The following is a 19,378-nucleotide window of genomic DNA, read 5'->3' as shown; positions in this document are numbered from 1 at the left end:
GACTTATGGATCCAACACTTGACTCTAGGAGGTGGAAAATTAGTCCATGAAATAATTTGAGTTGGATTTGGTGCACAGAAAAATTAGTCCAAGAATCGTGCAGATGGGCCCCACTAAACATGCTAACTAGGGGTGTCAAAGGATCGGACCCCAACAAAAATGGTCCGGTATGGTCTAGGATCTGACTAAGAGGCATTGGTATCGGATCTGAATCTGGGCCTGACTGAACTTACCATAGGCAAAACCATACCAGGTCCAATTAGGTTTAGATAAACCGAATCCAGCCTATACCCAATAAAATTATATTTTTGTATATTCTTTTTACATTGAAATTTTGCTGATCTTAATGGGAACCCGGGTCAAATCCAAGTTGGTATGAAATCTCATAAACCATACACGGTCTGTACACTAATTGAGCCTTATAGATCTGACCTGAATTAGTAGTCGAACCTTCTTTCATTCCAAACTCAGATCCTGTCAGACCCAGTACGAGTCAAGATCAGGTATGAATCAGACAGCCCAAATGCTGCAAGCAGTCAACTTTTGTAGGGCCCAGACCCACGTCTGAATCAGAGAGGTGTCCAACAGCCGACTAGTATCACATTTTTCTTCATTACGTCTGGAAGAGAGGCTTCCCTCATAGTTTCGTGTAGAGAAAACCCCTTTGAAGCATTGTAAACGTACCCTAAGGGTGCATTTAAATCCATTCGTCCATTGGATGGGAGGATCTTGACGTTATCAGATTTGAGTTAGAGGACCTCAAATTTACAGTCTGTCAACTGTGGGGCCAAACAGCAGATGGTGGGTGATTAGGTGCAGCAGCACAGTAAAGTGTGCAATGACATTGCACCTGACCTCTCATTTGTTGCATCAGAACTGCAACGGGGGGCTCAGCTTGTCTGGTAGGAGCAGCTAGTGCATGTCACCTTGTGTTGGGACGTTGCAGGTTCAAAAACCCAATGGTATAGTTGTATAACTGGTAGGGGTTTGCCAAAACCCTTGATCGCCTTTAAAAAAAAAATTTAACTGTAATTAGTGGATCACAAAAGGGGAATATGTGCTATTTAAAAGGTGTCTCGCCCTCTTTTGTTTCTGACAGCCTTTTTTACGAGAAGGAACAAAAAGAGAGACTGGAACCAGATGACTCTGCAGAAAAATCTTGTACCTGAAAAGAGCAAGCATTAACACTTTTTATGTCATGATTCATCAATATTTGTGAAGATTAGAAGATCAAATACCTAACACAGTATACTCTTTTAGCAATTATGGCACATTTGTACTCTCTCTCTCATTTAGTAATGCACGATGTCCTGTTAAAAGACTGTTGGGGCATTTAAGGCAATCATTCAACCTATGTTTGTGGCCTAAAGAAACATGCAATTACTTATAAAAGGGCTCGCATTGAATCAAATTTGATCATTGTTTTCCTTCATAAGACCACAACCTATATATTTATTAAATAAAGAATATAAAAGGACATGCAGTTTCAACTGCAATGCTTCAAATGTTATCATGGTCCTACCAAATATCTACTTAAACCTTAAATTTCAAGGGAAACTGCTACCCACCTTACAAAAATTATTCACTTTTCAAGCTTTTAGGTAGTGAACCATGAGTATTTTTTTGGATGTGAAAAAAACCACACCTGTACTCCCACACGATTAGGTGGTACCTTGGAATTTAGTTAAAAGAAGCAGATTATTTGAAAAAAAAAGTGTTCTACCCTTTGCACCAGGCATCAAGATGGTTGGACACTTGATTTTATAAGACATCAGGTTACTACTCTCTCTCTCTCTCTCTCTGCATGTGTATATATATATAGAGAGAGAGAGATGGGCATAACAGTCGACGATGTGTTGTCCACTGTTAATGGACGCGCATCAGCAGTGGATGATGATTTAAACAAAGAAAACTCTTTAGGGGTGGTTTTCGACCACCACTAAAAACGGTTTTCGACAACCTCTAAAAGCGGTTTTTCCAGCCAGTGTTTGACCACTGCTGATTGGGCGTCCATTATTACACCCAGTTGCATGTGTGTGTGTGTGGGGGGGGGGGGGGGGGTTGGAATTAAAACCTACTAAATGAAATATACTATTGGATTTTCATGCATTTTTGATGTTTTTTTTTTCAAAATTTTGGCCGTACAGATATGATCTATATGATTGTTTGTATAAGAATCACTTATTAAAACATTTGATTATGATGCATGGTCAGATTTTTATAAGGTTTAAAAAATCAACAGCCTACAATTTTCATAAATGTTTGAGGCTCCAAATACCATTTTTTTCATTTAAAAGGCATGACCCAAGTGTCTATTTCTAGTAAATCAATCGTACCAAACACATCTATGGGGGTCGGAATTTCGAAAAAAAACACCGGAAATCCACTATCATGTTTCATCCGGTAGGTTTTGTATTTTGTAGGTTTTCATATATATATATATATATATATATATATATAGACACACACACGTAGAAAGAATAGAAGGCAGGAAAAAACAGAGGAGCATATTGTGCAAAATTGCAAACTGCTCTACAGAGCAATACCAGGATTATCAAACCACCAAAATGAGCAGTCCAGAATTCGGTGAGCTTCATGTTCCGTGATGAAGCAACGTTCTTGTCAGTCCTTCAGAAACAATATGGACAAAGGCGTAGCTAGGGGGGGGGGGGGGCGCAGTAGCCCAGTCCTGCCTCCCGAAACAGTTAAATTTTTTTTTTTTTAAAAGCAGTCCTAGCACAGCCCTGATTCCATATGAAATAGATTTTTATCCATTTTTGTAGCCCAGCCCAGTCCTAGCCCAGCCCTGACTGCAGCAAATAGTTTGATTTGTCCATATGAAATAGATTTTTATTAATAATTGTAGCCATTTTTTATTTTATCTCAAAAAAAAAAATTCGGGGGCGCTGCCCCCAAACCCTCGACTATCGCACAAATAAAGTTTTTTTTGCTACACCCCTGTTTGCCCCCCCCTCCCCCCCTCCCCCCCTCCCCCCCTCACATGAATCCTAGCTACGCCCCTGAATATGGAGATAGCAGAATCATGCAGGGAGACCGATACCCAAGGAGAAAAAGGAAAAAAGAAGCAAGTGAATGATCAATGAAAGGAAGAAAATATACATAAAAACAATTCAAAAATGGAACTGGTAGAACCCAATCCACGAAGCAACATTTCCTTAAAACGCAGGCATTTTCACAACTGTCTAAATTCTTCGATGAGGAATCAAGGTGCATAAAACTATGGTTCAAGCCATCGAGCCATGTTTTCTGTATTAATGGCTCAAAATTATCTTTGCCCTGCAGTGTCAAATTAGTAAACAGCAGACTCTGTTTTCACAGGGAAGGGATCGGTTCACAGAAAATTTCTGTCAGAAAATATGCACATCAGAGTGAGAGAATGTGAGAGTTTCATAATCCTTTCCGATTTGTAGTCTCAACTTAATGAGGCATAGTCACACAGTGCTTCAAGCACAAGGGCACATGGCTTTTACCACAAGGGCCCCTATCAGGGAGTGAAAACCAATTGGATAACCATCCACCCTAGATCAGCAGGTAGGCTAGAAGAAACAAACAAACATGGATTAAGCACAGACAAACATCGCAGATATATAAAGAGCACCATTACATACACAAGAATATGGAGATTGCTGACCAAAATATGGGGTGGAGAGCAATCATGCACTCATAGTAATACAAGAATAAATAACTATTTCATATACATTAGCAGGTAAAATCCATATGTTTCATTTTTTATGAAAATGTAATACCTGTAAACTCATCCAGAACAACCTGTTTTCTAAACAAGTACTGCTGTATGACAGATTCTGCAACATCACCAGGTTATCTAAATTGAATGGCAATAGCACAATGTGAATTACTATCAGTTTGGTCTTTAAGAGCTCAAGTTGATTAATGTTGTAACTTTCGAGGATTGTTGAAGTCCTAGACCTAGAGCCAATAACCACTGGTTTTTCTATTTTTCACAAACTAATAAGGGGGCTTCAAAATCATCGGTCCACAATGTACCAAATTTTCAAGAACCAAAAGGTCATATATTTTTCTAAGAAAAATATGATCCAAGGTGTATTTCCTGTTAAAATGTACCTATTATATATATATATATATATATATATATATACATATATATATATATATATATTCTGTTTATTACATCAATACCCGATAGGGGTATTTTTGTAATTACACAGTTGTTTTAGAAAACAACTATTTTTCCTTTTTGAACAAATGTAATTTTTATTTTTTATTTTTTCATTTCTTTTTTTATTATTTTTGAGGACCTAAAGGGGCTCCAACATAGAAGTCGTTGGAGCCCCCAACGGTCACAAATGTGACCGTTGGGGGCTCCCAACGACTCTATGGGAGCCCCCTTTTGGCTCTCCTTTTGAGGCCCTTTGGCCCTCCTTTTTCCTCCTCCTTCTCTTGTATAAATAGGGGTGATCCCCTTGTGTATTCTTATCTTGGAGAGCTCCTCTCTCTTTTCAATAAGAGGCTTTGTATATTGTTGCCTTCTTAAAGGCTTGTGCTTGTATTGTCCCTTCGTGGACTTGTGATATTTTCTCTTTTATCCATTGTTGTATGTGCTTGTATGCACTCTTTATATTTCCGCAATATCTCATTACATTTCCTACCAAACAAAACATATTGAACACATGAGGTCAGACTGAGCGGATGCAACTTGCATCTACGATTTCCCAACAATATTGTACATACAGCAGCAACATGAAAAGACAAAAATAAAATAAGTTGTCACTTTTTCAGATTTTTGACATCCCATTGGGTTGCGAGTACCACAAACATTTTGTGGATTCGGATGGTGCCCATTGATAATAAATGAATGCTGGCTTATTTCTATGCAGTGGGCTAGGGGAATGGCCCCATGGTGTGGACATATGACTGTGACGCTCTTAGGTAGATCCGAACCTGCCTTGACCAAAGCCTACTAAGCTCTGTCCGGTGGTGGCTTGGTTCATTTTTAGGTTGAGACACACATTAATAAGAACTTGACCTGCCATGTAAAAACTCAGCTGGCATAGGCCAGGTATGACCGAGGTTTGGGCAAAAATGAATAGGTAATTTATGTTGGTATATGGCCATGATCCATATCCTTCTTGTATCTCATAATCGTGGGTGGGCCAGCTCACGGTTATGAGTTTTGCAGACCTTTTCCAAAAAGATAATTCAAAATCAAATTTCTGTTTTATAAAACTGTTTTAATAAAGATCATGTGCCGCTTTTCTGTCAATGGCTTAACTGCCAAGACTGGGCACTAGGGAATGCAAGAGTGTATACATATATGCCCAGCACGTATACAAAGATATACAAGATACAACACTCTTGAAGCAAACCTACAGAAGGCATATACCTTTATATCCCTCTTCTACTCTCCATCTTCTATCATTGTAGAAGCTGAGGTGAATCCCTGTTATTGCTCGCTTTCTCCTGCGCCATCAGTGGTATCAGAGCTAAGGTTGGTGCAGGGGACTTTTTTCAATCGGTGGTACTCTTCCCGACATGTGGTGATCAGGCTCCAAACGCTTATCTCGGTTGTGAATCACAGTTACCCGTTTCAACAAGTCACCAGCAACCAGATTAAGCGTATACAAGTAAGCCAGGGCTCAATAGAGAAGCCCCTTATTTGGCAGTGCATAAACAAACACGCGCACATATTTTTATTCTTTCTGTTCTTTGCCTCTACAAACCGAGGCTTGATGAAGTCTTTAACTTTATCAGTTAAAAAATAATAATAATAATAATTGCTAGCATAGTCAAATACCTTAACGGATTCTGCTGTGTAGCTATCTGGTTCTTTTTTTTAACCAAGAGATTCCCTGAGTCTTACTGTTCCTAAAATAAAAAAATAAAAAATAAAATAACAGGGGAGGAGACCATCGAAACAGAGTCATTAGACTCTTTCGTCTCAAATCCCAAAAGAGGCACTACAACCAGGGTCTTCTTTGAAGACTGGGCTTCCGGCCAGTTTCTGCCTCATCTACAGACGTTAAACCACATCGACCTTTTTAAAAAAAAGGAGGAAGGAGGAACTTCAGTTTTTTTTTTTTTTGCATTCAACCACAGCGAACAACTCCCTCCTAGCATCAGGTCCTTCGGATGTCGTCTTCCCAATGTCGTAGATTGCATCCGGTGAAGGAAGCCGAGAATCTTCCGCAGGAAGTCTCTGGAGAAGAGTAAAAAAAAAAGGAACAGAAGAAGGCTTGAGGCAGATTTGGCCATTTTTTTTGTCTTCGTTTTTTTTTTCTCAGCAGAAATCAAGGAACATCATCTGCTCCTCGGTGGTCTCCTGTGACTGCCGACTGTGACCAGTGGTTTCAGCCTTATGACGGAGATTCATCGCACCTGGGAATAGCAGCGGCCAGAAACACCCTCTGCAAGCATTGTCATCGGCCCAACAACATTTTTTTGACGGTATTTTCAGTCGTTCGAACACCGACCGGTGTTTTCTGCTCCATTTTTTTTCCGGTATTGTCGGTCGACCGTCGATCACTCTGACGATCGATCTCCTTAAGCCGTGATTTCTTTTTTTTTGCAAAACCCTAAAAAAAACGCAAAGAAAAGGCAGTGAAGCTTCGTGAAGAAGCCTCGAGAAACGTAGAGAAGCTTCGTGAAGAAGCCTCGAGAAACGCAGAGAAGCTTTGTGAAGAAGCCTCTGAAGAGAGAGAGAGAGAGAGACGCGGAAAATATGCATAAGAAAACGGAAAAAATTGAGTTTTTATCTTTTTTTAGAAAATTTCAATTTTCCCCAAAAATTGTTAGTCTTTTTTAAAAAAGGGGGTTCAATTGTGTTTTTATTTAAGCCGCCACCTTTTATGTTTTCAGTTTTTACAAAAAGAGGTTTGCGTCAGAAAATTTCTTGTAAAAACTGAAACTTATAGAGAAATTCCATTTCAGTACCTCTGAACTTCAGAATTTAGCAGAAAACGTTTTATTTTATCTTTTTAGCCGTGGACCATTCTTCCAAATTAAAGCTTATTAATAATTTATTTATTTTTACTCTTCAAGAATTATTTTGCTTCATTAAGTATCAACCATCTTGGTTTCTTCAAGTAAAACTAATTTAATTTTTTTTTGTTCTGTTAAACTTGTTATAATAATACAAATTTAATATTCAGAAAATGGTGAGTAGGGTGTGTGCGTCAGAGCTTGCTAAGACCAATAAACTAAATGAGACCAACTTTCCCATTTGGAAGCATAGGATTCCCTTGGCCTTGACTCTAGAAGGCCTGGAGTATGTTCTCCAGAAAACTATGATTCAACCTAAGGAGACTGCCACTAAAGAGGAAAAAGACAAATATGACAAATTTAAAAAGGATGACCTTATGACTAGTGCTATCATGTTAACATATATGGATGATGATTTAATTAGAGTCTTTGAGGATTATAAAACTGCAAAAGAAATGATGGATGCCATATTTGCCAAATATGATACAACATCTGAAGTCCATATCCAATTGCTCCTTGAACAGTACAACTCATATAGAATGAAGGAGTCCGATAATATAGTTGATCATGTCAACCGGATGTTGGTAATGGCTAAAGACCTAGCCATAGCAGGTAATGTTATACCAAATAGGATGAATGTATCCACTATTTTGAATAGTTTGCCAGCTTCCTGGAAGATGGTAACCACTGCTCTTAGGCTAAACTCCAAAAGCCTTAACCTGACCAAACTACCCCTTCAGTTGGCCATTGAACAAGAATATATGGCGAAAGATAAGAAATCAGAGCTAATGATAGCCCAGGACAAGCCCTCCAATAGCCGAGTACCCTTTAAAGCCAACCAGTTTAAAAGAAAGGGTAGTAAAAATAGCAAGTTAAACAGAGGTCAAAATGCAGGTTTTCGAAGGCCTCAAGGGAACAACGGTTCTCAAGTGAAGTGTTACAAATGCGGAAAGTTGGGACATATCCAGAAAAACTGCAAGACAAAGTTCTCCAACAATGGGAACCATGGAAACTATGGGTACAATGAGAGAAACAACAACAACAGGAGCAGAAATGACAACAAAGAAGTCATCTGTGTAGTGTTTGAATGCTTATTTGCAAATGAAGAGTTGTCTGGATGGTGGGTAGATTCTGAAGCTACCTGACATATATCCAAGACCACAGAAGGGGCAGTAGATAATAAAGAGCTTGGTCCTGGTGAACATAAAGTGTATATGGGAAATCATTCCTACTTTGATGTAATGGGTATTGGGTCTTATAGACTCAATGTGGGAGGCACTAGTATTTTATTAAATGAGGCTTTGTATGTACCCTCCATGAGGAGGAACCTAGTCTGTATTAGCTTTGACCGGTAAAGGTTTTTAAGTCAGGTTTGTCCCTGGTAAGGTTACAGTAAGAAAGCATGGCAAGGTCCTTTTCGAAGAAAATTTTGTAAAAGAACATAGTATGTTCAAGTTATGTGACAATAAAGGATTTGTTTCTGCTTATATTGACTGTGCATTTAATGCTGAGGTCTGGCATAAAAGGCTAGGACATATAAGTATAAAGAAAATGAAGAAATTAGCACAGCAAGGAATAATACCTGCCTTTAATGAAACTCACTTTAAAAAATGTGAGTCCTGTATTTATGGTAAGATGGCAAGAAAACCTTTTCCATCCAATGTGATACGTGCTACTGATTTATTAGAAATTATCCATACAGATATTTGTGGATCGTTCAGAGTCCAAACTCATAGTGGCATGTTATATTTTATAACTTTTATTGATGATTTTTCAAGATATAGATATTTGTATCTAATCAGACAAAAGTCTGAGGTTTTTGAAAAATTCAAGGAATATAAAATTGAAGTCGAAAAACAACTCAAAAGATATATTAAAGTAATAAGGTCCGATAGAGGAGGTGAATACACCTCAAATGAATTTTGTGAATATTGTAAGGATCTTGAAATAAATAGACAAAGAACAATGCCTAGAACACCACAACAAAATGGTGTTGCTGAGAGGTGTAATCGAACCCTCTTGAACATGGTGAGATTCATGTTGGCACAATTACTCAAGGTATTTTGGGGTGAAACTGTAAACACAACTATGTATACATTGAACAGAGTGCCCTTCAAAGTAGTCCCAACTACCCCTTATGAAAGATGGATTGGTTCGAAATCAGATTTGTGTCATCTCAGAAGATGGGGATCTGTAGCACATGTGAAGATCTTAGATCCAAAGATGGATAAATTGGATAATAGATCTGTAAGATGCATATTTATTGGATACCCAAAAGGATCCAAAGGCTATAGATTATACCATCAACATATGAGACTAATTGAGAGTAGAGACGTAGAGTTCTTAGAAGAACTCAATAATAAATCCACTTATCCAGTGAAAGATCAATTTGATTTACTGGATGATCTTGATGATCTAAATGAACAGTTAGTCAATGAACCATCTGTAGATCAATTAGGCAATGAACCAACTGATTTCGGTGCCTCTACTTCTCAAAATCGGGGTGGTCATAAAAGGTCTAGAGCTCCCCCATCCTATTTGGATGATTACTATGTTTATTTGACTGAGGAGCTTTGTTATTATGTAGACCTGGATGAAATGATTGATAATCTGACATACAATGATGCAATAAATTCACATGAATCGTCAGATTGAAATGAAGTCATGGATGAAGAAATTGAATCCATTAAAAAGAACCAAGTTTGGGAATTAACAGGCCTTCCTGAAGGAAGAAAACCAGTTGGTTGTAAATGGGTTCTAAAGAAAAAGTATAAAGTTGATGGAACAATTGATAAATTCAAAGCAAGACTGGTAACAAAAGGTTTCTCACAAAAAGAAGGTATTGACTATACAAAAACCTATTCATCATTAGCTAAGTTTGCCTCCATCAGGATAATTCTTTCCATAGCGGCTTTCTATGATTTAGATGTATGGCAAATGGATGTAAAAACTGCCTTCCTGAATGGTGACTTAAAAGAAATAATATATATGGAACAACCTGAGAGATATATTATTGATAAAGACAAGTGTACAAGTTAAAAAAAATCCTTGTACGGGCTAAAACAATCACCAAGACAGTGGTATTTGTTTTTTCACAAAGCTATCACAAATATTGGATATGTAGCCAATCAATTAGACCACTGTGTATATGTTTGGAAAAGTGGGAGTCATTTTTGCATTGTCTCTGTATGTTGATGACATATTATTGACAGGAAATGACAATGACATGATAACTAAGACTAAGCATTGGTTGAACACCAATTTTGAAATGAAAGATATGGGTGAAGGATCCTACATTTTAGGAATTAAAATCACCCATGACAGAAAGTCTAAGATCCTTAGTCTTAGTCAAGAAAAATATATTAATTATATTTTAAAGAAATTTCGGATGCACGACTCCAAACCGATTGGAACTCCTGTAGCTAAAGGAGTTAATTTGAGTAAGAGTGATTGTCCAGGTGAGGGACAACAGAAGCTGAACGTAACTTATGCTCAAGTTGTTGGCAGCTTGATGTACGTGATGCTGTGTACAAGACATGATATAAGTTTTGCAGTAGGTCTTGTCAGTCGATATCAGAAAAATCCTGGGTGGCCTCACTGGCAAGCCATTAAAAGAATATTCTGATATTTAAAAGGGTCGAAAGGACTACAATTGTGTTTCCAGACTGATGAGCTAGAATTGGTCAGATATTCTGATGTTGACTTTGCTGGATTCAAAGATGATAGCAAGTCTACCTCTGGCTATATCTTTTTGTTTAGAGGTGGAGTTGTTGCTTGGTCATGCAAGAAACAAGGATGTGTAGCTCAGCACACTCAAGAGGCTGAGTACATCGTTTGTAATATAGCCACAACCTTTGTTGTCTGAATTAACAGGTTTCTAAAAGACCTAAAGTTGGAAATTGTGAAAGAACTTGTTCAATTATATTGTGATAATCAGGCAGCAATCTCATTAATGAAAAGTGGAGTTAGATAGCTCAAAAAGTAAACACATAATGGTGAAATATCATTATGTACATGAAATGATTGAGAAAGGTGAGATAAATGTTGACTATTTGCCGACATTAGATATGGTGGCTGACCCTTTGACTAAAGGAATCTCAGAGGAACTGTTTACTAAGCACGTAGCCCATATGGGGCTAAGATATCTGTGAATAGATTACGATGAAAACCATGATATGGAAAATCCGTAATTTTTGTTGGGAAGCCCATGAAAGTGGGAGCAAACCAGCAGTCTCATGGCCAAGTGGGAGATGTTGGTATATGGCCATGATCCATATCCTTCTTGTATCTCATAATCGTGGGTGGGCCCGCTCACGGTTATGAGTTTTGCGGACCTTTTCCAAAAAGATAATTCAAAATCAAATTTTTGTTTTATAAAATTGTTTTAATAAAGATCATGTGCCGCTTTTCTCTCAATGGCTTAACTGCCAAGACTGGGCAGTAGGGGATCCAAGAGTGTATACATATATGCCCAACACGTATACAAAGATATACAAGATAATACACAACACTCTTGAAGCAAACCTACAGAAGGCATATACCTTCATATCCCTCTTCTACTCTCCATCTTCTATCATTGTAGCTGTTGAGGTGAATCCCGGTTACTGCTCGCTTTCTACTGCGCCATCAATTTATTGATACAGTTTTACCTGAAATTTCATGGCAGAGACTGCCTTTTCTGAAAATTCTGGATAAAATACAAAATAGTGCTGGCTAACATGAGCATATTTGTCATCCTCGAATTAATCCATTCCTACTTATAACACTTTTACATGATTAATGATCTATCATCAAAATATGTTCCCGAACTAATATAACAGATGTCTGGAATCTCCAGAATCCAGATTGAAATAGTTCAACACAATGAGTATTCTTTTTCCAGCTTTCGTTGCAGCTAAAAGCAGAGTCATTATGTTATGCAAAAATATCGTTCTACTTTCTCCATCACCAAGACCCAAAAATACAGCTGCGGCCATACTGCTTTACTTGCCTTTATTTTACTACCACAAGCTTTAAACTAAAAACCATATGCAGATTTTCATAATGGTGGTATTCCCTATCCAACCACTTTCTATTCACTGGAACAATGAAGAAGCTGATGCCAGATGCAACAATTGTGCTTGGTCACAAATTTGCCAGAAAAGGATAACTTACTGCTTTATGATCGGTTTCTCTCATACATTTTTACATGTGAATTCTTAATTCCAGCCAGCTTATGGTAACAAATAAGATTCAACACACCTATTTAGCTAGATGTTAACTATATCCACTACCCTTGTGTCTGTCTCCCATCCTAGGATCTTCTAAATCACATCTAGAGGCTCAACTAATAAAAAATGTGCAACTTCTTCAGGCCTGCAACTACCATAAGCTCTTGCAATAAGAAAAAATTAGATTTAAAACTTGCAAAATGCCTGACAAAAGATCCACTTCTCAGCCTGCTAACTTCAATAGTGCTTCATTAACTCCCGACTTCTCAACTAGCATCCATAGGCATCTCAAAACTAAGTAATTGTTTGTGTTCGTTACACCACAACCACACAAACATCATTGTTTCGTATCCAAGGGCAATGTATATTCAAGGACAAAATACAACAGCATTTTTCAAGTATAAGATTGCCACAAACATATATCTGAAAACCAAGCTTTTAGAAAGAGATATGGAACACCTATTCATGAAATTGGCAGCAGCAACCTATGAAAGTACAATATACAATAGCTAAATGCATGTAAAAGCACGCATGAAACTCTAAAACTTCACCTCTAGAATCTCATGCACTGAACATTCCAAGATAATGCTAAAACTAAACATACATTATAAATAATAGCTCGAGTAAAGCCAAACATGGAAGCACCATCACCTTCTACTGGAAACCTCTACTAGGGACATGGTTGCACGCCTACAGGCATACATACAGAATGCCTGCATATTTCCACCATAGTCTATCTGCATATCTATTACACATGCACAGATTGCGTGGCTAAGTGCATGTAGATGTCAGCACACATATACATCAGTCATTAGGCATGAAGGACCTTACCTCGATATGTACAACATCAAAAGTCCTAAACATGAAAATATATACTCAGAACGGTTGCAACTGATATGTTCCCATATCAAAAATTTATGATGTGACTAAATCCAAACAGGTATTACAGATTTTTATGCCCATATATGTCGTGTACCAGCTAACCGCAGAAAATGGGCATGGGCTGGGTATTCTCTAGTAGTTCAAGTTCCCAGTTCTCTTCTCCACGGAAGACTGTCCGCTTGTTCTGCATTCAATAAGCATGACAAAGGAGGAAAAAGGAACAAGAGATAAATAAAGGAGAAATAACTTGAAAGTGTTCTACCATTTCAAATAAGAAAGGGAAAAATAAGCACACTACATCGCATAAGTGACAAAATTGAGGGAAAAAGAGAGTTTACATAATCCACATTCAACAGACCTCTCCTAGTTAAAAGCAAAACATCCAAATAATTCCCGAAAGCAATTTTAAACAGAAACTTAGGTCATTTCTTGAATTGATTCAACAAAAAAGTAGGTAGTATTTCAATCAATGTTAAGAAACAAAGCATCATACAGTCAACTTCCATCTCTTCAGCTCATGATAAAAAATGAACTCTAAGCCAACCGACTTTCAATTGATAGAAACACTTTAGTGCTAAACTAACAAGTTTACCAGTGAAGATGACTATAAATCAAGAGAGAGAGAAGCACTAGGAACAACTAATCAGCAACTTCGTATCTTTCAAATCCACCCACAAAGGGATAGACGATTCTATGAACAACTACAACAACAACAAGATAAAGAAAAAAATCATGAATCTGATTCAGAGCCCGACTCTCTTTCACCCTGACGATCAGTACTCAATTCCCTAAACAAAAGACCAAATTAATCACCCTTTGTTCATCAATCCCCTACCCTCCTAATTGAAAACCCAACTCAATTTGCCCATAATCATCGGTACCAAACTCCCCCAATCGAATGCCCAATACAATTCCTCTCCGATCATCAACACCCAATGCCCTCCCTTCTCCGATTCAGAGGAAGAAAAAGAAAATAGAAAAGCCAGAACTCAATTTACACTACAATCAACAAACCAAGGTACCAACACCACCAACGAGCGTCAATCATCTCCCGTTGGGAACAAAGTCAGCATCTTTCTCGCGGGCGTCCCCGTGGTAGAATCCGACCCAAATTCATCCACCTCGCCCCCGAACTCCCTCATCTTCCCCATCACTACCCCCGCCCCTGCCCCCGCCCCCGGTGGCACCACCCTATGGACAGCCTGGTGCCGAGCCAAGTACCTATGATCGAACCCCCCCGGGAACCCGGCAGAAGGTGGCGTCAACGGCCCTCCGATGAAGTGGTGGTGGTGAGCAGCAGCAGCAGAGGGGTGGATTCCGACGGGCAAGAAGGGGGCAAGGTGGTGGGGCGGAATCGGGGTGGAGGCGAAGAGGTGATCGCAGGCAGAGGGTGGGCCGGCGGGGGCTCCGCCACCTCCGGCGTCCCTGCCGGACAACCCCTGCGTCCTCTTGAGGTAGAGGCGGTACTTCTGGAGGTGGCTGGCGACGTTCTCCCTGGTGAGGCCGTCGACGTTCATCAGCTGCATGATGGTCTTGGGAACGGCGTTCTTGATGCCCAGATGGGCGACGGCGTCGACGAATCGCTTGTGCAGCTGGGGAGTCCAGACGAGGCGCGGCCGCTTCAGTGTGCGGGCGGGCTCGTCACCGGCTCCGGACGAAGATTCGAAGTCGTCGTCCGGCTGGGTCTCCGGCGCGGCCGCCGGAGAAGGCAGAGGCCGAGATGGGGAGGTGGTGGAGATGTCGAAGGCAGCAGCGAGGTCGGGGGTGATTAGGGTTTGGGAGAGGGGCATGAGCTCATCCTGGGAGGGGAGCTCCTCCTCCCAGTGGGCGAACCAGGAGGTGTCGTCTCTCATGTGTGGGCTAGAGTGGGCTCGCTGGGTAGGTTCGGTGGATTCTGGTCCGAGCTACAGACTGGCTTGGTGGTGGTGGTGGTATCGTAGTGGTAGTTCATTTCATTTGGGAGAGGAGGGAGCAGATCCTGGCGGACGTCTGCTTCTGTGTGTTTTAAGGGAGGTGGGATCTGGGGTGGCTTCATATTGACGGGATTGCCCCCTCACGATTTTGCAGAATGTCAGATTCTGTTTATGGGGATTTTGTGAACTGACCATATTGTCCTTCTTTTGTTCTTTAGTTGGGCATTTGGAGATCCATTGTTCCATTGAAGATGTTTGATCTGGATGGAGTTCAATTTGGTTTTTCTTCATTTTTGTTGATCAGGGATCTGATCCATGTCTTTAATGGGCCTTGGACATATACACACCAATGTTATGGGCTCCAGTGGGCTCTCTCTCTCTCTCTCTGTCTCTGTGTGCCTGCCAGCCCCAACAACTCAACCCAGACCAACCTGCATCAAGACACTTTGGTATAGCATGAAACATGACCAAAGACCCAAAAAAATCATCTAAACCAAAAGTTGAAGGTGAATGAGAACAGGACGTGGTCTTAATTGGTATTGTAGAGGGCATCACTGGTCAACGAATTTATCAGTTTAAGGCTTCACTGAAGTCATGAAGGGTATATTGGTCATTTTCTAAAACTGATAACTACACATCTTCCTCGAAATGAGTCTGCTTTTTATTAGTTTAATTATTATTGATTGATTGGATATTTTTTGTTGTTTAGCTTTCATTTTAAATGTTAATAAATAAATGGAAATGTGAGAGATCCGAGGAGTTGTTGGAAAGGAGGAGGAAGGGGAAAATATACCTTTTTTATGGACATTTATAATACTAATAAATGATTTTGAGTTAAAAGCAATGTTAAATGTCATCTCTACACTTGGACAACTTCAACATCACATTTATTTACGCTTTTCTATTTTCTTTTTTCCCTTTTTAATGCATATTTGATCCCTTGTGGGTCAATCGATCAGATTTTAACTGAATTACGATTCCGTTTAGTTGCATTTGGTAAACCAAAACCATATCCGATTATAGCCGGATACAGATATGATTTTGATTTTTTTTGCTACCAAATATCGAAGTTTGATGACTATTTGAATCACATGTAAAAAAAAAAAGGCAAACTGGTAAGAGCTTTTCTTCATCTGAATCGGAATCCCAATTAGAATCTGCTTAGCTCACAAACAATCCGAATCAGAACCACTTAAATCCCTACTTGTGGGGCTTGGTCCCTGAAGACCATGCCTAGGTTGACTGGGTCTACCTAGTGAGAGGTCATGGTATTTTCTTTTTAAAGACAAGCTGAGGTTAGGCCGACCCCTATCAGAACAACAGCCGCTTCATGTGGCAGAGGGATTCGATCCTGGGCCTTCAGCTTGACACAGGACCCCGCTTACCACATGGGATACCACTTCTGTGGTGAGGTCATGGTAAGTTGGTAACCTCATTCATCATAATCCTAAGCCCATTTCATTATTTAGTTTACACAAAAACTAAATAATGGGCTAAGATTGTAATGGGCTAAGATTGGTAGGACCAAGCCCATTTCATTATTTAGTTTGCACAAAAACATGTATATGGGTGGGCCTTGACTGTCTATGGGCATGCATGGTGGGCCTCAAAGTTCTAAATTGGGATACATCAAGGTTGATTGAACAATTTCTAGGTCATGATAATATATTCTAAAGATTTAAAGAGAGTTTACTCTGCCTTCTCATAAGTCCTTTTTCTTTTTATTAACAAGAATAAATCACCTGTATCCTGCAAGGTAACTTTTCGGTGAGGGTTTTTTTCAGAGATGTTTTTAAAATTTTATTTTCCTCGAGAAAATCTCAAAAGCTATGAATAATAAGAAAGATAGAAAATAATAGGTTTTATAATATTTTTCTTGCAAAAAATAAAGAAATTATTTTAAAAAAATAAATATAAAAAAATTTGTTGTTTGAAAATCTCGATAATATCTCAACAAAAAATCATGATAGTTTAGGTTCTGAAGATATTTTGAAAATCTTGAAAAAATATTGACTGACCTTGAAATACCAATACTATGGCGATATTTTCAAAATAACAAAGATATCAATGTTCATGACGTTGACTACGGTCATGTTCCGGTATTCGCAATGTAAAACTCCTTGAAGTACCCACTCTCTACTCACTAGAAAAGTCTCTCCATCCATCACCAACGGAGACTCCGCTTGTCTGTTAGGAGCAGCTAATCCACTTCACCTTATGTTGGGACGTTGCAGGTTCAAAACCCAATGGTAAAGTTGTATAATTGGTAGGAATCTGCCTAACCCCGTCTTGCCTTTTAAAAAAAGGAAAAAAAAGTCTCCATCCCTTTGGTGAGGTACACACCCTGAGTCGATGTTCAGCGTAAACGCCTTAAGCCGACTCACCTAGCCAGGTGTGCAGAGTCCCTTTGGGCTTCTGACGAGACTTAAGATACAAATGATAAAATGAGGTTAGCTTAGTGCTTGTGTGCTTGGACTTGGTCCGGACTTTATTGGACCGAACAAAAATCTGTTAATAGTTACCTCTAATAATCATCATTTATTTACATCATGGTTATTATTAAAAAGCTTAAAACATGTTAGTGTGGATTTTCGCCACCAGATGCAACTGCACATGCATATATTTAACATGTTCCATTTAGTATATATATATATATATATATGAGCAACAAGTAGGTGTGTGATCGCTTTTGAACATGACGAAAATGAACTCGAGCGGAGCATCCATCACGTTTGCACGCGTGATGGACGCTTCATGCTTGTTTCTGCTGAACAAGAGCTTTAGCGGCGACAAAAAGTCTAAAGGTCTTGTGTATATATATACACACACGAAAACTCATAGGTGCATGAACACTCATCAACACTTTCAAACATGACCCAAACGAACTCGCGCAGAGCATCCATCCCACGTGTGATGGACGCTTCGCGCATGGTTCCGCCAAAGAAGACCTTTAGTGGCGACTTTTTGTCGCTGCTAAAGGTCGTATACAAAACTTTTAGCAGCCAAAAAAGTCTCTAGTAAAGGTCTAAGACCTTTGACTTTTTGTTGCCGCTAAAGCTCTTGTTCGGCATAAACAAGCAAGAGTGTCCATCACGCGCACGATGGATGCTCTGCACGAGTTCATTTTGGTCATGTTTAAAAGCGATCATGCACCTCTCTCTCTCTCTCTCTCTCTCTCTCTCTGAGAGAGACAATGTTGCATGTGAAAAGCTTTTTATAATTACATTTTGGTGCAATTAATCTTATAATGTTTGAATTTATTGGTTTAGAGCATGTTGTTTTAAAGTAAATTAACCGTGATAATCGATATGTAATGATCTTTTTATTGATCTTTTTATTAATCTTATTATTTATAACAGTTCAATTTACTAAAAATGGAAAAAGTGGTAGCTGCGGATGTGTTCGGCATGGTTGACTAGCTAGGAAACGACATTTGGATCATGTTTTTTTATGCTTTGAATATTTATAAAATTCTTAGACTATTGATTTTTTAAACCTTATAAAACATACCTATCTATATGAATCGCTCCAAGAGTTGATTCCTATAAAATCAAGCACATAGAACACAACTGTATGGTCATATTTAAGAAAAATATGAAGAAAAAAACCCTTCAAAAGCCTGATAAGCTAACGGTAGGTAGCTACCACCTACTCACTAAAAATGTACTTGCAATGGTACTAATTTTCTTATGCCAGAGATAGTTTTCAATGATTCAATCTACGATTTGGTTCAGTGCCACCATTTTCTTCAATCAAGACAAAAATATTTGTGTTCCTTAATTTTTATTCGTAAAATGATAATACTGTATGGCAAAAATGACATGTTTCATGAAATGCTTTTAAATTTAGCAAATTTGTCTGCTATCCAAAATTGCAATTATTGTTATTTTTATGACATTTTTAACCCTCATACATATCATTTTCAGTGTAAATTTCCTTCGTCTCCATCAAAACTACAACCTCATAAATACCTAAGTTACCGTGCATTAAAAATTTACCAAATTTTTGTAAAATAAATGCGAGCAAACTTTCTTTTAAACTAGAACCGACATATCGCAAATATTTGAGTTACTTCGCATAAAAAGTTCTTAAATTTGCATTAAAAATAGAAATTTTTTAATTCAAACCAACAAATATCGAGAATACTTGAGTTACCTCGCATAAAAAATGTAATAACATCGCATAAAAATTCTAAGATTTATTTTTTAACTCTAATAGTCAAACATCGTAAATACTTGAGTTACTTCACATAAAAAATATAATAATATTGCATAAAAAATCTACGATTTTTTTTAACTCAAACTAACAAACATAACAAATAGTTAAATTACCTCACATAAAAAATGTAATAACATCACATAAAAAATCTGCAAATATTTTTTTTAACTCTAACCG

General features: G+C 38.5%; 1 pseudogene; it reads right to left on the bottom strand.

Moving 5' to 3' along the window:
• Positions 1-14,110: 14,110 nt before the first annotated feature.
• Positions 14,111-15,037, bottom strand: LOC149819713 (transcription factor MYBC1 pseudogene; annotated as a pseudogene).
• Between the last annotated feature and the right edge of the window lie 4,341 nt (positions 15,038-19,378).

This window comes from Nuphar pumila, chromosome 12, assembly GCF_984573655.1.
Source record: "Nuphar pumila chromosome 12, dmNupPumi1.hap1.1, whole genome shotgun sequence".
NCBI lineage: Eukaryota > Viridiplantae > Streptophyta > Magnoliopsida > Nymphaeales > Nymphaeaceae > Nuphar > Nuphar pumila.
Note: the sequence above shows the minus strand (reverse complement) of the source record. Positions and strands in the feature narration are given on the sequence as shown.